Source organism: Capra hircus, chromosome 12 (genome assembly GCF_001704415.2).
Source record: "Capra hircus breed San Clemente chromosome 12, ASM170441v1, whole genome shotgun sequence".
Classification (NCBI taxonomy): Eukaryota; Metazoa; Chordata; class Mammalia; order Artiodactyla; family Bovidae; genus Capra; species Capra hircus.
This window is the reverse complement of record NC_030819.1, coordinates 37,795,852-37,821,591: the sequence shown is the minus strand read 5'-3', so window position 1 is coordinate 37,821,591 and position 25,740 is coordinate 37,795,852. Positions and strand designations below refer to the sequence as shown.

The window sequence follows — 25,740 nt, the reverse complement described above, 5'->3', positions numbered from 1 at the left end:
GTGAGCCAAAAAATGTCTGTCCAGTTAAAGTCCCCTGACCTAGGGGAAAATGAAGGAAATCCTCTTGAGCCTTGCCTACATTCCCCCTGGGGTGTCAGAATCCTACTGCCTGAATACAGTTTTAACAAGTAATAGCCCAAAAACCGGAGAAGGCACTGGCAACCCACTCCAGTACTCTTGCCTGGAGACTCCCAGGGACGGAGGAGCCTGGTGGGCTGCCATCTATGGGGTCGCACAGAGTCGGCACGACTGAAGTGACAGCTTAACCTAACTTTCAGTCATCATGATAATTCTACGAGGTGAAGTTTGATAGTATAGAAATATTCTCTCACTAACGCATCTCACTGCATGTATCAGTGGGAAAAAAATGCGTCTATTTAACCTACAGCGGGGCTTCCCAGGTGAGGCAGTGGTAAAGAATCTGCCTGCCAATACAGGAGACACAGGGGACTGTGGTTTGATCTCTGGGTTGGGAAGATTCCGTGCAGTAGGAAATGGCAACCTGTTCCAGTATTCCTGCCTGGAGAATCCCATGGACAGAGAAGCCTGGTGGGGTACAGTCCATGGGGCTGCAAAGAATCAGACATGCAACCGAGCACAAAAACACACGCAACTTACAGTACAATGTTCTCTAGGTAATTGTATCTTTTAGCAAAACTCTACTGACCCATAGATCAAACACTATAAGCAGATAATTTTTGTAACGGTTTAACCTCTTCAAATAATTCCTGATTTTGTGTGATCAAATCATTATTAAGCTTTTTACATCAAAATGGTAAAATAAGAAAGGTTTTTTCCCTTCCCAAAGTGAGTACATTGATAACTCGGAGCTTACTTTATCTGAGGAAAGTAGACCATAAATTTGCATTTCAGCTACTTGCCAAATTTCATTTCTTCAAAGAAACATGCTGTATTTCTGTGTGCTCTGTCTTTAAGTGGTGACACTTCTTACCATCGCCTACCTTCTTTCCACATATAGCAGCCAGGCAGGTAGCAAAGTCAAAATCCCAGTAGGAGAAACCACCGTCTAATCTGCATGTCATGCATTATTCATGACCTCCTGATTCCTGCACCTGCATCTAGGCAGGAAGCTTGCAGGGCATGTTCATTACTCTTCTCTTAGCCTCACACAGGCTCCATTACTGCTAAGCCACTTTGTTCTCTAAGTGAGGGTTTCAGGCCTTAGTACTAACCACTGGATAGGGAAAGGAAAAAAAAAAAAAAAAAAAATCACCAGGCTGCAGGAAAGGGCAAGGTTCGTTGTTGTATTACATGCATTCAATCCTACAACATGCTCTTCTAAGACTGACAGTTTATGTCAGATGGAAATGCTCCTATTTGGTGATTTACATTACACAAAAAAGGAAGCTATAACATTAAGGCCATGTACACCAACTGTTCTATTTATATACACTTACTCATCTGAGGCAGACAGCATGTTTATAATTTTACCCAACACAAGGCTTAATTTAGCTTTCTTGCTAAGCATGTGAGAACTTTTTAGATACCTTCTTACACAAATCAGCCTTCCTTCTTTGGGTATAAGCACTGAAAGACCTGACCCTCAAATCTCGTACTGTAATGACTAACATTTATAGTTAATCAAGACAATGTGATTGCTCCTGTTTTTCAATATTTTGCTGAACCTACCTGAATGGCTGGTGGCTGGCAGAGGGGGTGTGAAACCCTGATCCCCAAGGCAGAAAAGCTGTGACAACTGAAGTCCAATCTTAAGGCCCCCAGTGGAGTAGAAATGAAGTGCTAGAGAGAGCAAGCTATGTAAGTGCCTGGGATTGAATTCTAACTCCACCATTGACCAAAGGTGTTATCTTAGGGTAAGGTACTTAACCTGCCTGCCTTTCTGTCTTCTCATCTGCACAAGTGGAGGCAATGATAGCAGCCACCTTCTAGCTCTGTGAGATTTAAGTAGTTAATAATGTTAAAGTGTTCAGAACAGTGCTAACTACCCAGAAAGCAGTCCATATATGTTAGCTATTATCACTAGTAGTGCCGAGACTGAACTGGAAAGGATATGAAGATGGAACTGGAATATCCAGTTAATTCCACAGCACTGAGAAAAATGTGCTTGACAAGCCCACAGTCTTGATTACTATGCTTATATCACTTCCCTCAAGGCAAGGAAATAAAGAGAAATAAACACCTATGGAGTAACATGAACCAAATACTGTGGTTTCTAAGGTATGGCTTCCTCTCTGGAATCTCATCTTGTCTGTTCTTTATGGACAAGAGCCCACTAGGCTCCTCTGTCCATGGGATTCTCCAGGCAAGAATACTGAAGTGGGTTGCCATGCCCTTCTCCAGGGGATCTTCCTGACTTAGGGATCAAACCCATCTCTCTCACATCTCCTGCACTGGGAGGCAGGTTCTTTACCACTAACTGGGAAGTCCTATTAGAAGACAAATCTTCTGTAGTTTTAAGTCAGTAACCATAGCATACAAAGTCACTCTTACTTACTAAGCCCTTACTAGGTGCAGACCCTGTTAAGTATTTACTTTAGTCACATTATCTTACTTTCTCCTCATCATTAATATCCACATTTCACCTTTGAGAAAATAAAAGGTTTAGAAGAGTTAGTAACTTGCTGGAGTTGCAGGGGGAAAAAACAAAATCAGAACTTGGACACAGGTGTGAATGACCTGTCTTCCTCGAGATTATCATTCAATTCTCGGGAGCTCACATATATTCCCTCCCCTCTACTCCTGAGGCTGCAATAAAGTGAATTAGCACCAGGGGCCTTAATGAACATCAGCATTTATTTAAGCCCAACTGAACATTCTACAGTATGAGTAGATGGTCTTCCTGGCCTAAAACTGGCACCGAGCTAAATATTAAGCTTTCAGGGATTCATCAGAAATAGCATCACAGTCATATACTTTGTTCTTCCTTTAACTCTTTGCGAAAATTTCTTGTTATTAGTGTTACCATTTAAATATATAACGTACAACACATGAGTTCAGCTGATCCTGCTCACAGCACCAACTGTCTCGCTGTTCACACTATCTGCACTATTCCCTGAACCCAGGGTAGGCAAGGCGTGAGCTAAGAGGCTGGAAGCGGACACAAGCACCCATAACGAACTGAAGACACATTTATTCTCTCCTGGCTGACACAGTAGCCATAACATAACCATAACGGAGCCACGACATAGCTTCATATAACATAACCATGATGTTGCCTCGGTGGAGCCCCTATGCAGCAGCAGCGAGGGCTTTCATGATGAAGCTCATACCAGCACACCGCATGAAACAGTCCGTGACTGAGCGAGGAGCTCATGATGTGCGTGCACAGTGGTGTAAGTGATCTCAGCAGCTACACAGCCCTGCAAAGTCATTGTTCACAGAACATGGGGTGAGAGAGCGTGACCGGCCGCCACCTTGTTCACTTCCCTACAATGTGTCAGCTGGAGATGGTAAAAGGAATCTGCTTCCTCACTTCCCATTTTCCTGAGAATCCAATCCCATTCAGTTTGTGACCACAGGTGTCTGATGAAACCACCTTTGTTATGGTCATCAATGGCCTCCATGTTTTCAGATCTAATGGGTCAGTCTCAGTTCTCGTCTTCTCAAACTCTCCACAGTGACTCACCTAACTGATTACTCCATCCTTGACCCTACTCAGCATCAGTGACATTTTTCCAGTCTTTTTCCTCCTCTTTTTCTTCCTTTGCCTGAGCCTCTTCCTCCCATTCTTCTGAACTCTAAATGTCAGCATTGTCTGGGGATCACTTTCTCATGATTTTTCTATACACTGTTTCAACTCACTCCCTAGATGAAGGAGTCTCTAAAATAGCCCCCTCATACCCTTGATCATCTCATCCATCTCTAGGCCCTAGTTACCATCCATACAACAATATCTCCAGGATTTCAATCTCTAGTCTTATCGCCAAAGCAGTGCCAGACAGGTTTTTTGAATCCTAACCAACTTTACCCTTTAAAAAAAACATTCCTTTCCATACCTTCCCAGGCTCAAAAATGGCAGCTTCATTCACCTGGTTGCAATCCTGAAATAGTACTTGAGTCATTCATGCTCTCATGCCCTATATGTTAGAGAGGCTACTTAATACTGAGAAAAATCAGACTAAATTATTTCAGAGACCCAAAATTATTTATTGTGAGAATTGCTTATCTAGTAAGATTAGAGATTTTCATTACAAGATCCAGAGAAATTATTATAGACACATATTTTCTCTTCTTAAATTCACTTTTATCCTTTTTTAAACTTCTAAATTTTATATTGGATTATAGATAATTAACAATGTTGTCACAGTTTCAGGTGCACAGCACTTTTCTCCTGTTACGTAATTAAGAGCCTGTACTTTCTTCCATAAATTGATGCAATTATTTGAAAAAATACACACTTTAACAACTCAGTTTGCTACATCTGTGGAAGAAAAGATTAATCTAGAAATAACTCTACAATTATTTGTAAGTACAGAATTTTCCTATGTAGAATCACAGGAAAGATCATTTTAAAGTAATTCTTGTTATTCCTGTTTATTTACACAAGGTTACAATGAATACAAGTTCTCATGACTGTTCAGGTTACTCAGAATGATTTCATCATAATATATTATATACACACACATACACACACACTACTTTTGACCAAATAAAAGCAGGAGCATGACTTCAGTATTTAAACTAAGTAGGTCCTTTTTGTTCTTAGTTTTCATCAAGTCAATGATAAGATGACCATTAGGAATGTCATATATTGTCCAAAAGCTCTTTTTCCCCTCATTATACTTAATTCTCTCTCTATGCAGAGCTACTGATATTATTTTTAGAAGTGAAAGTGAAATTCACTCAGTTGTGTCTGACTCTTTGCAACCCCACGGACTATACAGTCCATGGGATTCTCCAGGCTACAATACTGGAGTGGGTAGCCGGTCCCTTCTCCAGGACATCTTCCCAATCCAGGGATTGAACCCAGGTCTCCTGCATTGCAGGCAGAGTCTTTATCAGCTAAGCCACAAGGGAAGAGTAGGCTGAATTTAAATATCATACAGAATTAACATAATCATTTCTTCATTGTTAATTTTAATAGGAAAAATTTTATTAAAAATACAGTGTTTTAGGACTTCTCTGACAGTCCAGTGGTTAAGACTTCACCTTCCAAGACAGGAGTGTAGATTTGATCCCTGGTCAGGAAGCTAAGATCCCACATGCCTCAGGCCATAAAAACAATAACATAAAACAGAAACAATATTGTAACAAATACAATAAAGATTTTTTAAATGGTCCATATAAAAAAAACCCAATACTTTAATAGTGACACTGAAGGTTCTCCTCCTTCCCTTTTGCCCTGGGATACTCAATGCTCAACTCTAAGAAGCTGGCCCCAACCTTTAGGTCTAGGTCAACTAGCTGGAAGTTCTGATAGCCTGGGGGTCCTTGGCACACACTGACTGAAGATTACGTTTGTTGATATGTTTAATTTATGTTGTCTGTCTCTCCAAGTAGATGATGTGCTCTAAGAGGACAAGGGAGCTTTTCTCTTTTCACTCATTGTCATAACTCCTCTACCTGCCATGCAGTAGGTATCCAATAAATAACTGCGGGAGTGTTAGCCCCATTTCCCTACTAGACCAGAACTATTAGGACAGATGGCAATGGCTGTGTGTGTGCTCAGTTGGGTCCAACTCTTTGCAACCCTATGGACTATCGTCTCCTCTGACTATGGGATTTCCCAGGCAAGAATACTAGAGTGAGTTGCCATTTCCTCCTCCAGGGGATCTTCCCGACCCAGGGATCAAACCCATGTCTCCTACACTGGCAGGAGGGTTATTTACCACTGAGACACCAAAGAAGCCCCATGGCAATGGCTATGGCTGCCTAAGTCACCACTGCATGCCCAGAGCTTAGTACAGTGTATACTACACACAGTAGGCATACAATAAAAACTTGTTAATCAGTGAGATGTGGAAAAAGGACAAAACATTTTAGATTCAGACATCTGAGCTATTTTGCTGAACCCATCCAGAGCACCTAGAGCTTCAATGTGCTCAGTTGCTCAGTCATGGCCAACTCTTTGTGACCCCGTGGACTGTAACCCACCAGGCTCCTCTGTCCATGGAATGCTCCAGGCAAGAGTACTGGAGTGGGCTGTCATTTCCTTCTCCAAGAGTTTCAATAATTGATTAATATTAACTAAATTCAATAGTTTCCTTAACAGCTACTATCTACTGAAGTGTTGTAGAGAAGAGGGAATCTTTGCCTTCAGGCTGTTTGCAATCTGGTTGAAATAAATAGGTAGCAACTATCATAAATTAGTGTAGGAAAATTAAAAGGGATTTTAAGTTTTACTGAAGTGAAGAAGAGGTTAAAATTAATTCCAACTATAAAATAACAGAGAAGTTTTTGAGGAGAAGACCTTTAGGCTGGGCATGAAGGAAAAGCAAAAATTTCATCACTAGAAGTGGATGATTGCAGGGACTTCCCTGGTGGTCCAATGGTTAAGACGTTGCCTTCCAATGCAGGGAATAGGGGGTCAATCTTTGGTCAGGGAGCTAAGATCCCATGTGCCTCATGGCCAGAAAATCAAAATACAAAACAGAAGCAATACTGCAGCAAATTCAATAAAGGCTTTAAAAATGGTCCACATTAAAAAAAAACTTCAAAAAAAAAGTGAATGAGGGCTTCCCTGGTGGTACAAAGGTTGAGGATCCATCTGCCAATGCAGGGGACAGGGGTTCAATCTCTGCTTTGGGAAGATTCCACACGCAGCATGGCAACTAAGCCCATGCGCCAGAACTACTAAGCCATGGCCCTCGAGTCCTTGAGCCACAACTACTTATCCGGCATGCTGCAACCACTGAAGCCTCTGCACTTAGAGCCCGTGCTTGGCAGCAAGTAAGCCACTACAAGGAGACGCCATGCACCTCAGCTAGAAAGCAGTACCCGCTCGCTGCAACTACAGAACAAAACCTGAGCGCAGCAATGAAGATCCAGTGCAGCCAAAAATAAATACACAAACACACATAATGTTTAAAGGGAATGATGGTAGGAAGATACTCCAAGAAGAGGAGTATGAATTGAAGTTGTGAAGTGAATGAAAAGATATGTCTGGGGGAGAGAATGTCTTAGAAAAATTAGGGAGAGATGAGCCAGATTATTAAGACATGTGTAGAACACAGATCAATAAATAAATGTCTGGATAAGGAACTAGTAATTGGGACAGTCAGTTGTAGAACAGTATCAATCTTTCCTCTCCTGGGCAAATCACATTTATGTTTAAGCAATATTTATTGCATACCTATTATTTACTCATGAATTCAAATATTACTTGAACAGCTATTATGCCACTGTTCTAGGCTCTTATGTACAGTGAGCTGTGCTATGATAGAGGCTGTCATTACACATCTATTAAGACATTATACATCTATTAAGCAATGATGAAACTAGACAGTGTATTAAAACGCAGATACATCATTTTGCCAACAAAGGTCCATCTAGTCAAAGCTATGTTTTTTTCTTTTTCCAGGAGTCACGTATGGATGTAAGAGTTGGACCATAAAGAAAGCTGAGCACTGAAGAACTGATGCTTATAAATTGTGGTGTTGGAGAAGACTCTTGAGAGTTCCTTGAACAGCAAGATCAAACCAGTCAATCCTGAAGGAAATCAACCTTGAATATTCATTGGAAGGAGTGATGCTGAAGCTGAACTCCAATACATTGGCCACCTCATGTGAAGTGCCAACTCACTGGAAAACACCGTGATGCTGGGAAAGATAGAGGGCAGGAGGAGAAGAGGGTGACAGAGTCTGGTAAGACAGCTGGATGGCATCACTGACTCAATGGACATGAGTTTGAGCAAACTCAGGGGATGGTGAAGGGCAGGAAAGCATGGCGTGCTGCAGTTCATGCGGTTGCAAAGAGTCGGACACAACTTGGCCAACTGAACAACAACGACAACAACACTAAGACATGATTCCTGATGTCAGGGAGCCTACAGCAGGTCATGAGTTCAGACAAATGATTGGCCATCAGGATTCAGTGTGATAACTGCCCATGGGAACAGATAGCAAGGGCACTGGAATTAAGCTTTGGAGCAGACAGAGATGTTTTCTTTGGGTTATATAGAAGGTACATTTTAAAGGGGAAGTTTCTCAGCTATGGAGGAGGAAAGGGGCATCTAAAGATATGAAGAGGCTCAGAAAGGTGGAAAGAGTCACAGCAAAACTACAGACTGTGCAGGGAGTCGAGGGTTGGCAGGCCTAGAGGGCAGGAAATTATATAGTAACAGGGAACCATGGAGATTCCCCATATATGGAGAGAAAGCTGAACTCATGGGATCTCATGACCAAGATTAAGAGGCTTAGTCATCTTTACTCTTTCTTGCATGTCAAAAAACACACACACAAAAAAACACAACCCCAATAATCTGTTTTTCCTTCAGTACTACCTTTGGCAGCAAATGGCACCAACACCAATAGTGTAAACCACACGGCAGCCGAGTAGCCATCCTGGACTGAGTCTGTCTTCCCACATCCAGCCCGTCTGCTCCATCCTGTCCACTCGGCATTCCCACAGCCACTAACCTGTTGTAACCCACTGTTCTCTCCTGCCATCACTACTCTCTAAACCACCTCCTCCTCAAGCCATGTTTTTGCACTAGCGCCATGGTGATATTTTTAAAAAGCAAACCTGTTTTTTCCTGCTCCATCATCCCTTTAGAGGCTTTTCATTGGTCTTGAAATAGACCCAAATTTCAACATGGCCTAAATGCCTACAATTGGGTTCCTGCCTACCTCTCTGGTTTCACTTTCCAACAATATCCCCCTGACTACTGCTTTCTGTGATCCTGCCACCCTCATTCCCTTTTACAGTTTTGGTGCCTTTGGTCATGTTGTTCCCGTTCTATAGGATCCGGACAGGCCCTCTGCTTCTTCATCTAGAACTCTGACTCCTCAGCTCAGAGAGCTCATCACTTTCCCTGACTCACCAACCTGCAGTACATCCACGCTATAGGCCCACCACTCTGCATCTGTCCTTCTTCTCAGGCTTGTGTCTATACATGCATGCAATTACTCAATGAGAAGCAGAAATAATTTTCTCCTTAGCTCTCCACTATATGCCCCATATCAGACCCTCCATCTGGTACAATTAAATGTTGCTCTACAGATAGAAGGAGATGATGAGAAGTAGTAATAGTAGCTTTTTTATTTTCCATGAGTTTTGTCCTTTCAATAATCTGAAAAGATAGATAAGGAAATGAACATAATAATCTTACACATATTTAGATTAATATGCATTTATTTTCATACTTAATATGTATTTAATATTTATATATGAAGGTGAAGGTGCTGGAGAAGACTTTTGAGAGTCCCTTGGACAGCAAGAAGATCAAACCAGTCAATCCTAAAGGAAATCAGTCCTGAATATTCACTGGAAGGACTGATCCTAAAGCTGAAGCTCCAATACTTTGATCACATAATGGGAAGAGCCAATTCATTGGAAAAGATCCTGATGCTAGGAAAGATTGAGGGTGAGAAGAGAAGGGGCAACAGAGGATTGAGGTGGCTGGAAGGCATCACTGACTCAATGGACATGAGTTTGAGCAAACTCCAGGAGAGTGAAGGGCACGGAAACATGGTGTGCTGAAGTCCATGGGATTGCAAAGACTTTGATACAATTTAGCAACTGAACATCAACAGCCTTTCAGAGTCCTGGGCAGGCACATATACTGTTCTGTGGGAAACAGCTCCAGCCTTTTCTATGAATCACCTGTGCCCAATAGGGTCAGAGATGGTGTGAGACACAGGTGGGTTCCTTTCTGTATATTTAATATATATGATAGGGGCTTTCCACGTGGTGCTAGTGGTAAGGAACCCGCCTGTCAAAGCAGGAGACATAAGAGATGTGGTTTCAATCTCTGAGTCAGGAAGATCCCCTGGAGGAGGAAATGGCAACCCACCCCAGTATTCTTGCATGGAGAACCGCCAGGGACAGAGGAGCCTACAAGGTTACAATCCATAGGGTCGCAAAGAGTCGGACATGACTGAAGTGACTTAGCAGGTATTCATACACATGACAAAAAGCGAAGCAGAAGAGACAATGAAAGAAAATAAATGTGCTCTGGGTCTTGTCTCCTTTGACCCCACATGAGACGGGCTCTCTGGACCCTGTGTGAGGCCTGTGCCCAGCACAATGTGAGCCCAGGCCCCATCCAGGGCCAAGAAGCCAAAGCAGATGTTTCTATCACTTCCTCATCGCTGAAGAAATTCGTGGAAAATCATTGGACCTTGTGGAGAGACTGCTGAATTTCAAATGAAGCCTGCTACTGCTAAGTAGCTTCAGTCGTGTCCGATTCTATGTGACCCCACAGATGGCAACCCACCAGGCTCCGCCGTCCCTGGGAGTCTCCAGGCAAGAACACTGGAGTGGGTTGCCATTTCCTTCTCCAATGCATGAAAGTGAAAAGTGAAAGTGAAGTCGCTCAGCCGTGTCCAACTCTTCGAGACCCCATGGACTGCAGCCCACCAGGCTCCTCCATCCATGGGACTTTCCAGGCAAGAGTACCTGCTGAATTTCAAATGAAGCCTACGGTTCAGTTAATATTGTTAAACCAATAATAATTTTTTTGGTTTGGACCATTGCACTATGGTTTAGGTAAGATAGAAACCACAGAGAAGTCGAATGGATTCTCTACAGTATTTTTGCAACTTTTAAATATTAAATTTTTAAAAAATTAAAATTATTTTAAAATAAGTCATTTCTAAAATGCTATTCCTTTACTGGGGTAAGAATATAAGCAATACAAGTCTTCTAAGAACTCCTTTCTCCCTGTTTCATTTCATGCTTTTCAACAGTTTGTTATTATCTATAGCAGTCATTTTGTGAATTTATATAAAGTCTATATCTCTCTGTGTACACTCTCACATGGCTTTTTTGGGGGGGAGGGGTAATTAAACTCATCAATCAACAATTCTACTGCTTTTACCATCACAGTTTTCATGCACTGGGTAGAGAATTACTAGTAACAGGTAGGTTGAAAAGTGGTGGAAAGAAAGGAGTAGAAGAAAACAAAATGAAGTCATTTTTAAAAGGTTAATAAAAATAAAGCTGCGATGAGATTGGGGGAGGAAATTTAGGTCATGTCTACAGATCAACAACCTACACTGTAGAACTGACACTTATCCAGGTAATAGAGATTCCACATTGCTGCTCCGAGCTGAGCTACCCTGATAATTCGTTCAATTTTTCACTTCATTTTCCATGTTTATAAGTCTGACATATTATTTTTCAGCACTCAGTATATGGTGCATTAAGGTTCCCATCTTTTTAATATGTGAACTGAAATGCTTTGACTCAGTCATCAGTGTGGATGGCGCTAGAGGAATTTCATGAATTGACAGGCATTCTGATTGGTAGTTATTCTATTAGCCACACTGCCAATGCCTTTTATTTGGTGTGCTCTGTCAAGAAAGAGGAGTAAGCAGTTGAAGAATTACTTCAAACGCTTTTACTGCCTCTGGCTGCATTAATTCTTAGATGCCTCATTTAGGCTGGAAAAAAGAGGCAAAGTTAAAGTATGTAATGTGGGCATTTTGTCACCCCAAATTGGATCTATTACAACTCAGCACTCTCTCAAGAAGGTGTTATAGCTCACTGGGCTGCACTGTTTTTCCTTTGAGTAAGACAAAATTTTACATCGTTTGGTTCACGGGCATAATGAAAATGGCATCAAGTAGACCCTAAAGATGATAAGCCATCACGAAGAGAAAATGCGGCTCTACATTTCACTTGCAATAAAATTTCAAATGCTAGAAAAACTTCAACTTGGTAATTAAATATAACTGTTATCTCAATTTTAATGCATTTAAAAGAAATGGATTTATGGATTTGTATGTGTGCGTACAAAGCCCGATCTGCTTTACTTTAAGCAAACACTAAATAAATCAAAAGGAATGGTACCCAAGAGATGGACTCAGCATTGAATTGGAGAGCAGGCTGATCGGCAGACAGCTGTAGAGGTCATTCTTTCACTGCCAAAACTGACGGCCAACAAACTTGGAGGACTTTAAGGGAAAAGAACCAGGAAATGACTTACTGGCTTATCCAGAGACACTTTATTTTAGAATGTGGCATCGGAGCCCAAGAGGTGCCAAACACATCCATCATTACCCACGGCATGAAAAGTACTGTGGAGACTGTCAAGAAATATATGAAATATCACACACTCACTTACCAACAAAATTGGACAGAGAGCAATGCACCCACCATATAAGCCATGCCAAATGAACCAGGCCTTCTACAGCTGAACACCATCATTTACATTCATTTACATCATTTACATCATTGCATTCACATTCACCATTACCTCCTCTCCCACCATCAGCCACTGGTATTGATACTCTTTCCACTGCTTCATGTAGCACTGGCCCAAGCGACTACAGAGTTTTTCCACAGAGACACCATGGGCTAGTATTACATTAACAAAACAGGCAAGCTCAAGTGCAGCTAGTTTTGTTATTTTGGTTATTTCTGAATTCGATACAGACTGCAACATTGTTGTTCCGATTGTTTATGAAGTGCCAGACCATGACTGTGATTCCAAAAGATAAAGAGGAAAGAACTCATTAAAGTGTATTAGGTACTATGCACTTGCCAACCAATTTACGTGATAATACAGTAATCCAAGTTATGGCCTCTGACCTTGAAAACAGACTATGAGTGCAACTGGGTAAGTATCCAAGAACCTCAGAAATAATAATATAAAGTAAAAAATGTCAGTTCTCCAAACAGGAGAGCTGTCACAAGACAGTAGATGATGAAATAATGGAAATATTGATTACTTTAAGAGGATAGAAGAGAGGAAATACTACTTTAAGAAAAGGATATGGGATAGTGCTGGGTTGCCCAGGCTACATCTCCTGAGCAGCACGATGAAGCCCTCAGGCATGCAGGTGAGGATAAAAAAGGAGCCGGGAGAAAGAGGTGGGAAAGATGAGCAAAGCATGCAGTTACCTTGGTCAGAAGTCGTTCATGCAACGGGGTGCAGCTCAGAAGGTGGAATGTCTTTCATGACTAGTGATAGATGTTTTGGAATTCTCCTTAGAAAGTGCAAAGCTGAAGGACGATTTTATTCCACAGGAGAAATGGTATCACATTAAGAATCTATCTGCCAGTGGTGTGCAGATGACTAACACTCAGACAATCTTGACGATACTGCATCAGTATGGATACAAAGGGAGAAAAAGTCAAATCCAAAGAGGTCCAGAAGGAATAGGGAGAAAGGAATTGATGAGATAAGATGATCTGTTGACAGTGAATAAAGGAAGGTAAAGGGAAGACTCAGGAGAGACTAAAAGAACGGCAGAAAACATGGTTCTAATTTTAGGCAGCTGGAAGGCAGACTTGTAGGCATTGGACTTGATTTTCATAAACAGAGCAGAAAACTAGCTGAGAAAGCGGGTGAGACTTCTAAAGGAAAACTACCCATGCAGAGGAGTTAAGAGGCGCTGACTCTGAAATAATTTATGGTTGAGGGCGAGAGGCAAAGGCACAGTCAAGGAATTAGAAGAAGCAGCCAGTGAGATAAGAGGAAAGCTAATATAAAAGAAGATCCTAGGAGAAGCAAACAGAGCTACTTTGCCTAAAAGGAATCAGAGCGGGAACTGGAGAAGGCCCATTACATGGTCAACGGGGAACCGTCCTAAGAAAAGTTTCTTGGTAAAGCTACAGCAGTGATGAGTCTCAGGCTCTAGAGTGTTAAAAGTTTCAAAATGGGGGTAACAATCTCTAGGTTCACCCACTTTGTGGTAAATGGCACTATTTCATTCTTTTTTTTAATGGCTGAGTAATATTCCATCATATAAATATATGTCATATATAAATGATATCTTCTTTATCCATTCATCTGCTGATGGACAGTTAGGGTGCTCCCATGTCCTGGCTGTTTCAAATAGTGCTGTGGTGAACACTGGGGTGCATGCAATCTCTTTGAATTATGATTTTTCTCTGGGTATATGCCGAGCAATGGGAGTGCTGGATCATATGGAGGCTCCATTCTGTTTTTTTAAGGAACCACTATCCTGTTCTCCATAGTGGCTGTACCAATTTACATTGCCACTAATGGTGTAGCAGGGTTGCCTTTTCTCCACACCTTTTCCAGCATTTAATGTCTGTAGAATTTTTAAGGATGGCCATTCTGACCTATGTGAGGTGATACCTCATTGTAGCTTTGATTTGCATTTCTCTAATAATTAGTGGTGCTGAGCATCTTTTCATGTGCTTTTTGGCCATCAGTGTGTCTTCTTTAGAGCCTTTTATTGATTGGTTTTGTGTTTTTTTTTTTTATACTGAGCTATATGAACTCTGTATACTTTGGAGATTAATCCCTTGTCATTTGCTTCATTTGTAAATAATCTCTCCCATTCTGAGGGTTGTCTTTTTGTTTTGTTTATGGTTTCCTTTGCTGTTGAAAAGTTTTTAATTAGGTCCAATCTGCAGCAACATGGATGGACTCAGAAATTGTCATAATTAGTAAAGTCAGTCAGGCAGAGAAAGGTAATTATCATATGGTATCTATTATAAGTGGAATCTAAAAAACGGCACACATGAACTTATTTTAAAAAAAGAAATAGAGTCACAGATGTAGAAAACAAACGTACGGTCACCAGGAGGAAGGGGAGAAGAATAAACTGGGAGATTGGGATTGACATATACACACTACTATACATAAAAATTAACTAATAAGAACCTACTGTACAGCACAGAGAATTCTCAACACTCTGTAATGAGCTATATGGGAAAAGAATCTAAAAGAAGAGCAGATATATGTATATGTATAACTGATTCACTTTGCTATAGAGCAGAAACTAATACAACACTGTAAATCAATTATATTCCAAAAAAAAAAAAAAAGCATATATCCAAACAAAACCTGAACACTGTTGTTTACAACAACTTTACTGACAGTTAGCAAAACCTGGAAATAAACAAGGTGTCTTTTTGGTAGATGAGTGGATAAAGTAAACTGTGGTACATCCAGACTGTGAAATATTATTCAGTGCTAATAAGAATGAACTATCAAGTAGTGAAAACACATGGATGAACTTTAAGCGCCTCTTACTAAGAGGAAGAAACCAATCTAAAAAGGCTACAAAGCATATGATTCCAACTTTACTACATTCTAGAAAAAGCAGAACCATGGAGACAGGAAATGATTAGTGGTTGCCAAGGGGGAGGGTGGAATGGATGAACAGGCAGAGCACAGATTTTAGGGCAGTAAAACAATTCTCATGATGCTACAATGGGAGATACACATCATTATACATCTGTCAATACATCCATAGAAGGTATAAGGGCAAGAACAAATGTAAACTATGGACTTTAGGTGATGATGATGTATCAGAGTAGGTTCATCTATTGCAACAATGTATCCCTCTGGTGTGGGGTTTCCCAGGTGGCTCAGTGTTAAAGAATCTGCCTGCCAGTGGAGGAGACAAAATAGATGCGAGTTTGCAATCCCTGAGCCGGGAAGATCCCCTGGAGTAGGAAATGGCAACCCACTCCAGTATTCTTGCCTGGAAAATTCCACAGACAGGGAAGCCTGGTAGACTGCAACCCATGGAGTCCCAAAGAGTCTGACACTATGAGCATACACAGACATCCCTCTGGTGTGGGATGTGAACAGTGAGGACGTGGTGGGTACAGGCAATAAAAGGGAATACCATCCTTTTCATTCAGTTTTGTCAAGAACATAAACCTTCTGTAAAAGCCAAAGTTTATCATTTAAAAAGTTAAAAAACAAGGATAAAAGGAAAACAACTTCTGTTGGAGAAGCTTTCTCATGAAGGAAGAGCAATGGCTAGAATAGCCAGATGAGACCAAAAAAAAAGCATTCATGTTTTCCATCATAGCTCAGTCAGTAAAGAATCTGCCTACAATGCAGAAGACCCAGGTTCGATTGCTGGGTTGGGAAGATCCCCTGGAGAAGGAAATGGCAATCCACTCCAGTATCCTTGCCTGGAAAATCCCATGGACAGAGGAATGTGGCGGGCTACAGTCCATGAGTTCGCAAGAGTTGGACACGACTTAGCAACTACACCAAAGAAAAGTGAAGTTACCATTCTGTAAGCTAGGGGGAAGCTAACAATGGAAAAGAAGTGTCTCTGACACACAGCAGTGACACATACACAAATATTTTCTTCAAAGTGAGAACTTCCTGTGAATTTGGTACATGGTTCGAGTTTTATTGGAGAGTCTCACTTCTCCACACAGCAGCCCATGGGGCTGGTTGGTGTCATCATTCCCACTTGGTGGTAAGGAAAAACCAGTCTTAGAGAGCTCTGCTAAACCTAGCCTAGGGGCACACACCAGAGCTGAAACTGCAGTCCAGGCCTCACAGGCTCCATGCCATACTCTTAAACAATGTCCCACTTTGTTATTTTATGAATGAAGAAATTACTCTACTTAAAAAAAAATGTTAATTGGAGAACAGCTACAAGAGTAGAACACAATGCAAAATTCAGTTGCTTACAGTTTCATGTTTACCAAACAATGCTGCTTGCAATGGAAAATTCTGTTTATAAGTAGTCCTGAAACAGTTTGAACTCTCAAATGATCATCGAATTTCAAAATATTGCTTATCATACATATTTCTTAATATATGCTCAGTCATGTCTGACTCTTTGCGATCCTATGGACTGTCATTCACCAGGTTCCTCTGTCCGTGGAATTTCAAAAGCAGGAATACTGGAGTGGGTTGTCACTTCCTTCTCCAGGGGATCTTCCTGACCCAGGGATCAAACCCACATCTCGTCAGTCATAGTAGCTCACATACACATGGTATAAGAAAAGATAAATATGTGGTCTTTGCCCCAGAAGCTTGGCACGGAGCTCCTAAAACCCTTGTAACCTCCTAAGAGACAGCGTGTCTTTTGTTATTCCTCATAAGCCACTTTTGACTACAGTGAGTTTAAGGTGGTAAGGTAACTCAGGGTCAGGCTCCCAGTTAGCTTGAAAGACCAAGCCGGTGATTAGAGTTAGAACTTTCAGAATTGGAGGGGAGAGGGACTGGTGACTGAGCTCATTCAGCAATGGCCAACAATTTCAGCAATCATGCCAACATAATGAATCACCACATACCCCCTAACTGATGGGATTCAGAGAGCTATGTTGTTGTCGAACACAACAACAGGTAAGGAGGGTGGTGTGCCTGGAGGCGGCGTGGCCGCTTTGCATTCCACTCCCCCACACCCTACCCTTTGCATCTCTTTCATTTCACTATTCCTAAATTGTATCTATTAATATAATAAAGCACTTTTCCAAGTTCTGTGAATCATTCTAATAAATTATTGAACCTAGAGGGGGTCTTGAGAACCCTCAACTTTGTAGTTAACCAGGCAGCCTTGGGACCCCATATGTGGCAGGCATTTAAAGTGGGGCAGTCGCACAGGCCAGGACTCTTGACCTGCTGGTTTTTGATAGCTCTGGGTGATCAGCATCAGAACTGAAATGAATTGCTCGACATTCTATTGTTATCAGAGGATTGGAGAATTGGTTCTTGTTTCAGAAAACAAAATATTTTATAAATATATTTAAAATATTTTTATACTGAACTTTCATAATACGTAAATTACCATGTGGTCTGGCCAAACATAAGAGTAATGCACCACTGTCAAAAAGTGAAATCATGATTTCTGAAGCCTGTAAGTTAAATTAGGTGGCACAGTGGTAAAAAAAAAAAAAAAATTTGCCTGCTAATGCAAGGAGATGCTAGGTTCAATCTCTGGGTTGGGAAGATTCCTGGGGGGAAGTAACAGCAACCCACTCCAGTATTCTTGCCTGGAGAATCCCATGCACAGAGGAACCCGGCAGGCTATAGACCAGAGTCACAAAGAGTCAGACACAACTGAGTGACAGAACATATGCACAAGTTAAACTATCTTTTAAAAATTCAGCAAAAAAAAATCTAGGGACCATTTTCCCTCAATCTAATTATTAGAAAGTATGGAAGGATCAACAGCCATTAAACAGAATTAACTCATACTTAAATCTACCAATCCTCATACTCTCTTTTAAATAATCAAGACAAACTGAATTTACAAAATATGATTAGAGTGGTTTGCTTAAATTTGTATTCTCTGATTAAATACAGGTGTTACGCAAAACAGGCAGGGTCTGGAAACTGCTTGCAAATGCATCCTTACTATTTAGAATTACTTTTGCTTTGAATAAAAGCAAGCAAGAGTTTTCATAGCATCCCTGCAAAAACTACAGAAATGAGAAGCATCAACCTAGAAAAAAAACTCCATACATGTACTAAACAGTACCACACAAGATACAGGCCTAAAAACTCCGTATTACCAAACAGTAAAATAAAACTATTATTTTCTTAAAAAGAATTGATACAATTGAAATACAAACAGTTGATGTTTTCACTCTTGTGTTCCTGCCCTGGAGATTTCAGAAAGAAAGCCATATGATTCAACTAGTTTTACAAGGGATAAAATGACAATTCAACATTTGAAAAGAATAATTAACAAATTAAAGGAATTTCTTAGTTTCTATAGTTTGCCAGGCCTCGTGCTAAACACTGGTGATGTACAAATGCATAAACTCTGGATCCTGCCCTGAAAAACTTTCAGGCTAAAGAGTTCGAACATGACAGGAATTTCACTGCAGGATTACGTGGCACAGTGTTGAGTAGGGATTCTGGTCCAGGTTGCCTGGGTTCAACCACTATGAGGTTCTAGCATTTATTTACTGGTTGTTTGGTCTATGGATAAGATATCTACATCTCAGTTTTCCCATCTTCATAATGAGTGTACTTATATCCTCTCACTCAGAACAGTGTCTGGAGTGCAGCTTGTGATGGGCTGGACAAGTTTTGGCTACCAGGACAATCTCGATCTTCCCTGGGTGTCCCACATGGCAGTGGGAATGCCTGCTCAGGGCTTTCTTGTGTCTCTGTGTTTCACTTTCCCCTGAAACCAGGAATGACTACTAAAAGGGTGCTATGTCTCTAGGTACTGGGTACAGGCTAAATGCTAAGTGAAAGTCGCTCAGTCATGTCTGACTCTTTGCAACCCTTGGAATTCTCTAGGCCAGAATACTGGAGTGGGTAGCCTTTCCCTTCTCCAGGGGATCTTCCCAACCCAGGGATAGAACCCAGGTCTCCCACATTGCAGGTGGATTCTTTACCAGCTGAGCCACAAGGGAAGCCCAAGAATACTGAAGTGGGTAGCCTGTCCCTTTTCCAATGGATCTTCCTGACCCAGAAATCAAACCAGGGTCTGCTGCATTGCAGGTGGATTCTTTACTGACTGAGCTATCAGGGAAGCCAGTAAATGGTGAGACACAACAATAAAGACTATTTCAAAACAGCCAGCTCCCAATTTGTCCATAACTAGCGAAATCCATCATGAAGAAATGTAGAAGCTTATTTTTTTAATAAAAAGTCACCAGAGTATTGCAACATCCTGTTAAACAGCAAAACAAATTCAGCTCATTATAGCTGTAGTAGACTGCATTCTGTTAGACTCTCAGAGTAACTGATATTTTGGAAATAAAATGTTAAACTAACTAGACAAATTATCTGCTGATTAGGAAGCATGACCCAGCAATGGTTAGGTGACTCTAGCTACTTTTTAGTTTTGAGTTTATCCATATTCAAATGTGGTGTTGACTGCATATCAGAGAAGAGGGTAGCTGAGTTGAGGCAGTTTACAGTTCTGGGATCAGAGGCTCTAATTTGCCAAGACATCTCCTAATTGTGGCTGTGTTTTATAAAAGCAGCATCAGTCTGGGCAGGACAAAACAGGGCAGTCAGTTGGACTGATTTAGTGCCTTTGGTATGCTGAGTGGTGCTGATGAGCAGGGACCTTGACATTGTCTCCAGTTCACACACAGATCATTATGCTAAACACAGACCTGTTCCCTGGTTTGACTCATTCACATCACAGGAAGCAAATCACAGACAGATTGCATTATGTTTTTTTCAGGTAACAGCATTATCAACATAACCGTTCAAGGGCTTCAAAAAGAGAATATTTCTATGTTGCCAATGTGAATTACTGCAGAATGCCAGCGTAGTCTTGTAAGAGCATGGAGCAACCTACCTTTTTGAACCCTGACCACGAATTAATCCACAAGCACACAACTTGGAAATATGTTTGCACATAATTAAATTCAGTTCTGCCATTCTGTTCTTCATGGTGCAATAAAGCAAGACACAAATTTTTTGGTTTGCCAGTATATATAAAAGTTATATTATATTATAGACTACATTATATTATAGACTACATTATATTATAGACTACTAAGTGTGTAATAGCATTGTGTCTAAAACACAACATACATACCTTGATTAAAAAATATTTTATTGCTAAAAAATGCAGTCATCTAAGTCTTGTGTCATAATCTCTTTGCAAGAGTAACATTAAAGTTCGTTGATCACAGATCACCATAACAATAATGAAAAAGTTTGAAATATGGTGTGATTTAACAAAACGTAATACAGGCAAAAGCGAGCAAATGCCATTTGAAAACTGGCAGGTTCTCACATACCTTCCGTCTGTAAAAATGAGTAACTATGAAGCACAATTAAGTGAGGTGCAATGGAAAGAAAGATTCCTATGTTACCTCTTTCATCCTGAACCCAGAGAATATGCAAAACAGGCTTTCTACTAAATTAAAAGAGAGTAAAAAAAATTACAATTTCTACTGCTTCTTTCTCAACTTACCCTCTGCAACAAGTGGTCAACACTTGACCCTAGTTCTTGCGCATCACTTTCTTCTTTTTTACCTTTTGTGATCTAGCTCCTACCTCCGCTACTTTGGAACTGGTTTTAATTCATTATAAATTCACTCTAGCCTGCCACTTGCCTCACACTAGACCTGAAACCTGCACTTCTCTTTTTCTTTTTGTTAAACACTATACTCCATTTAGGGGCTGGAAGAAGCATAAGCTGGAATCAAGATTGCAGGGAGCAATATCAATAACCTCAGGTATGCAGATGACACCACCCTTATGGCAGAATGTGAAGAGGAAAGTGAAAGAGGAAAGTGAAAGAGTTGGTTTAAAGCACCAACTTCAGAAAACTAAGATCATGGTATCTGGTCCCATTACTTCATGGGAAATAGATGGGGAAACAGTGGAAACAGTGTCAGAATTTATTTTGGGGGGCTCCAAAATCACTGCAGATGGTGACTGCAGCTATGAAATTAAAAGATGCTTACCTCTTGGAAGGAAAGTTATGACCAACCTAGACAGCATATTCAAAAGCAGAGACATTACTTTGCCAACAAAGGTTGGTCTTGTCAAGGCTATGGTTTTTCCAGTGGTCATGTATAGATGTGAGAGTGGGACTGTGAAAAAAACTGAGTGCCGAAGAATTGATGGTTTTGAACTGTGGTGTTGGAGAAGACTCTTGAGAGTCCCTTGGACTGCAAGGAGATCCAACCAGTCCATTCTAAAGGAGATCAGTCCTGGGTGTTTATTGGAAGGACTGATGCTAAAGCTGAAACTCCAATACTTTGGCCACCTCATGCGAAGAGTTGACTCATTGGAAAAGACTCTGATGCTGGGAGGGATTGGGGGCAGGAGGAGAAGGGGACGACAGAGGATGAGATAACTGGATGGCATCACCGATTCGATGGATGTGAGTCTGAGTGAACTCCAGGAGTTGGTGATGGACAGGGAGGCCTGGCGTGCTGCGATTCATGGGGTCACAAAGAGTCGGATATGACAGAGCAACTGAACTGATACTCCATTTATAGTTATTAGAAAATACTGGCTATATTCCCCATGGTGTAAAACATATTCTTGTAGGTTATTTTATACCCAATAGTTTGTACCTACTAACTCCCTACCCTTTAGTGCTCCTTCCCCTGTTATTAGTAACCACTAATTTGTTCTCTGAATCTGTGAGTCAGCTTTTTTGCTACATTCACAAGTTTGCTGTAGTTTTTAGATTCCACATGTAAGTGATATAATACAGCATTTGTCCTTCTCTGACATATTTCACTCAACATAATGCCATCTAAGTCCATCCATCTTGCTATAAATGGCAAAATGTAGTTTTTTATGGTTGAGTAGTATTACCGTGTGTGTGTGTATACATCATATCTTCTTTAATCCATTCATCCATAATGGACACTTAAGTTGCTTCCATATCTTGGTAACTGTAAATAATGATGCTATGAACACTGGGGTACCTGTATATATTTGAATTAGCATTTTTGTTTTTATGGATATATATTCAGGGATGGCATTGCTCCATCACATGGTAGCTATAGTTTTGTTTTTTTAAGAAACCTCCATGCTGTTTTACACAATGACTCCACCAATTTACATTCCTATAACAGAAATTTGCACTTCTCTGTGACCCCCATAACCTGCAACCTCTGACATGCCCTCATCACTTTTCTTTACTCCTCTTCTCCCTCCTCTCCCATTAGTTTCCAAAGATATATTGTCCTGGTGTCTTCCACAGTTAGGTTCCTAGCTCAAATCCTGCCCAAATTATAATTTTTCATTTCCAACGCCTTACTAGACCTGTCTACTTGGATAGCTCACTATTAACAGAAACTCAGCATTTATCTTCTCTCCATTACCAATTTTTCACCCATGTTTTTATTAGTAAAATGAGTATTTTTCAAGTTAACAGAGTTCGCAGCTGTGTAAGTATTTTTTATCTCTTTTGTACACAATATAGCAATGACCTTTGTTGATTAAACCGTCTTATTGAAAAAGCAAGATAGTTTCAGAAAAACATCCATCTCTGCTGATTGCTGGGTGAAATATCAATAACCTCAGATATGCAGATGATACCACCTTTATGGCAGAAAGTGAAGAAGAACTAAAGAGCCTCCTGATGAAAGTGAAAGAGGAGAGTGAAAAAGTTGGCTTAAAGCTCAATATTCAGAAACTAAGTTCATGGCATCTGGTCCCATCACTTCATGGCAAATAGATGGGGAAACAGTGGAAACAATGGCAGACTTTATTTTTTTGGGCTCCAAAATCACTGCAATGGTGACTGCAGCCATGAAATTAAAAGATGCTTGCTCCTTGGAAGGCAAGTTATGACCAACCTAGATAGTATATTCAAATGCAGAGACATTACTTTGTCAACAAAGGTCCATCTAGTCATGGCTATGGTTTTTCCATTGGTCATGTATGGATGGGAGAGATGGACTATAAAGAAAGCTGATAGCCAAAGAATTGATGCATTTGAACTGTGGTGTGGAGAAGATGCTTGAGGGTGCCTTGTACTGCAAGGAGATCCAACCAGTCCATCCTAAAGGAGATCATTCCTGAGCGTTCATTGAAAGCACTGATGCCGAAGCTGAAACTCCAATACTCTGGCCACCTGATGCAAAGAGCTGACTCATTTGAAAAGACCCTGATGCTGGGAAAGATTGACGACAGGAGGAGGAGGAGACGACAGAGGATGAGATGGTTGAATGACATCACAGACTCAATGGACATAGGTTTGGGTGGACTCCGGGAGCTGGTGATGGACAGGGAGGCCTGGCGTGCTACCATTCACAGGGTCGCAAAGAGCTGGACACAACTGAGCGACTGAACTGAACTGCTTTACTGACTAGCCAAAGACTTTGACTGTGTGGATCACAATAAACTGTGGAAAATTCTGAAAGAGATGGGAATACCAGACCACCTGACCTGCCTCGAGAAACCTGTATGCAGGTCAGGAAGCAACAGTTAGAACTGGACATGGAACAATAGACTGGTTCCATATAGGAAAAGGAGTACATCAAGGTGGTATATTGTCACCCTGCTTATTTAACTTATATGCAGAATACATTATGAGAAACTCTGGACTTGAAGAAGCATAAATTGGAATCAAGACTGCCAGGAGAAATATCAATAACCTCAGATATGCAGATGACACCACCCTTATGGCAGAAAGTGAAGAATTAAAGAGCCTCTTGATGAAAATGAAAGAGGAAAGTGAAAGAGTTGGCTTAACACTCAACATTCACAAAACGAAGATCATGGCATCCAGTCCCATCACTTCATGGCAAACAGATGGGTAATCAGTGGAAATAGTGTCAGACTTTATTTTGGGGGGCTCCAAAATCACTGCAATGGTGACTGCAGCCATATAATTAAAAAACGCTTACTCCTTGGATGGAAAGTTATGACCAACCTAGACAGCATATTCAAAAGCAGAAACATTACTTTGTCAACAAAGGTCCATCTAGTCAAGGCTATGGTTTTTCCAGTGGTCATGTACAGATGTGAGAGTTGGACTATAAAGAAAGCTGAACACTGAAGAATTGATGGTTTTGAACTGTGGTGCTGGAGAAGACTCTTGAGAGTCCCTTAGACTGCAAGAAGATCCAACCAGTCCACCCTAAAGAGATTAGTACTGGATGTTCATTGGAAGGACTGATGCTGAGGCTGAAACTCCAATACTCTGGCCACCTCATGTGAAGAGTTGACTCATTGGAAAAGACTCTGATGCTGGGAGGGATTGGGGGCAGGAGGAGAAGGGGACAACAGAGGATGAGATGGCTGGATGGCATCACCGAGTTGATGGACATGAATTTGCGTGAACTCCGGGAGTTGGTGATGGACAGGTAGGCCTGGTGTACTGCGATTCATGGGGTTGCAAAGAGTCGGACGTGACTGAGCGACTGAACTTACTGACTGACTGACTGATGCTGGGAAAGATTGAGGGCAGGAGGAGAAGGGGACGACAGAGGATAAGATGGTTGGATGGCATCACCTACTCAATGGACATGGGTTTGGGTGGATTCTGGGAGTTGGTGATGGACAGGGAGGCCTGGCGTGCTACAGTTCACAGGGTCACAAAGAGTCGGACACAACTGAATGACTGAATTGAACTCACCTTTAGTTTCTATGCTCTTGAAACCCCTTTAATGAGGCAGTTATTACCCTACACTTGGCACACTCATACCCACTGAATGTCACACTCATACCCACTGAATGTCACACTCATACCCACTGAATGTCACACTCATACCCACTGAATGTCATGCATCAACCTCTGTCGCTGCCAATCCACGTGACATCCTAGAGATAAGCAATTTGGGCAGATATGGAAGTTTGCTCACTTAGCATCATTCCAGCCTCTTTGTTTCTGATTTTCTAAAGAAGAGAAACTGAAACACTACATTTCTGAGAGACCTTTGTCATCCATTTCCATGTGTGAGCTGCTTCTACAAAGCCCTAACACGGTAGGTGTGAGCAACTGGGGAAAGCAGCCATGGGTAGAAAGGTGGTCTCCCAACAAGGTTGACAGCAGAAAGAGACATTCTTCTGGGGGAGCTGAGAGGAGTTCTCGGTATCCAGGTCTGTCCAGGGGTGCAAAGGGTGGGTAGGGGGTATCAGAGGTATTTTGCTAGAAGTGCCCTCTGGTTGTTCTATGGGCATATTATTTAATAACTCCCTTTCACCAAAAATTGTTAGGGTGGATTCTATTATCAGCAACTAAATTGGCAACTTTTCTAAACCCTCAGTCCTATAACCATCAAAGGGGTCCCTGATGTCTATAGTATAAAGCCCTAACTCATAACCATCACATTAAAGACCCTGATGTTCTGGCCCTCATCTGCCAGTACTATTTCACATGACTTTCTTTAAGAACTTTCCAATCTAGGCTTCTATTTTTTTTGTTGTTGTTATGAGACTTAACCTATTTCACTTACTGGAGATACCTTTGTCTTTTCCTCTGACATTTCAGCTTTAGCTATCTTTCAAAGCACAGAATAAGCTCTACCTCT

At 41.2% G+C, this 25,740-nt stretch overlaps 1 protein-coding gene across 2 annotated transcripts in view; it reads right to left on the bottom strand.

The window, feature by feature from the left end:
* KLF12 (Kruppel like factor 12) overlaps nucleotides 1-25,740 on the bottom strand; it is a 526,247-nt gene that overhangs the window by 79,362 nt on the left and 421,145 nt on the right. The gene's annotated exons all lie outside the window — the stretch shown is intronic.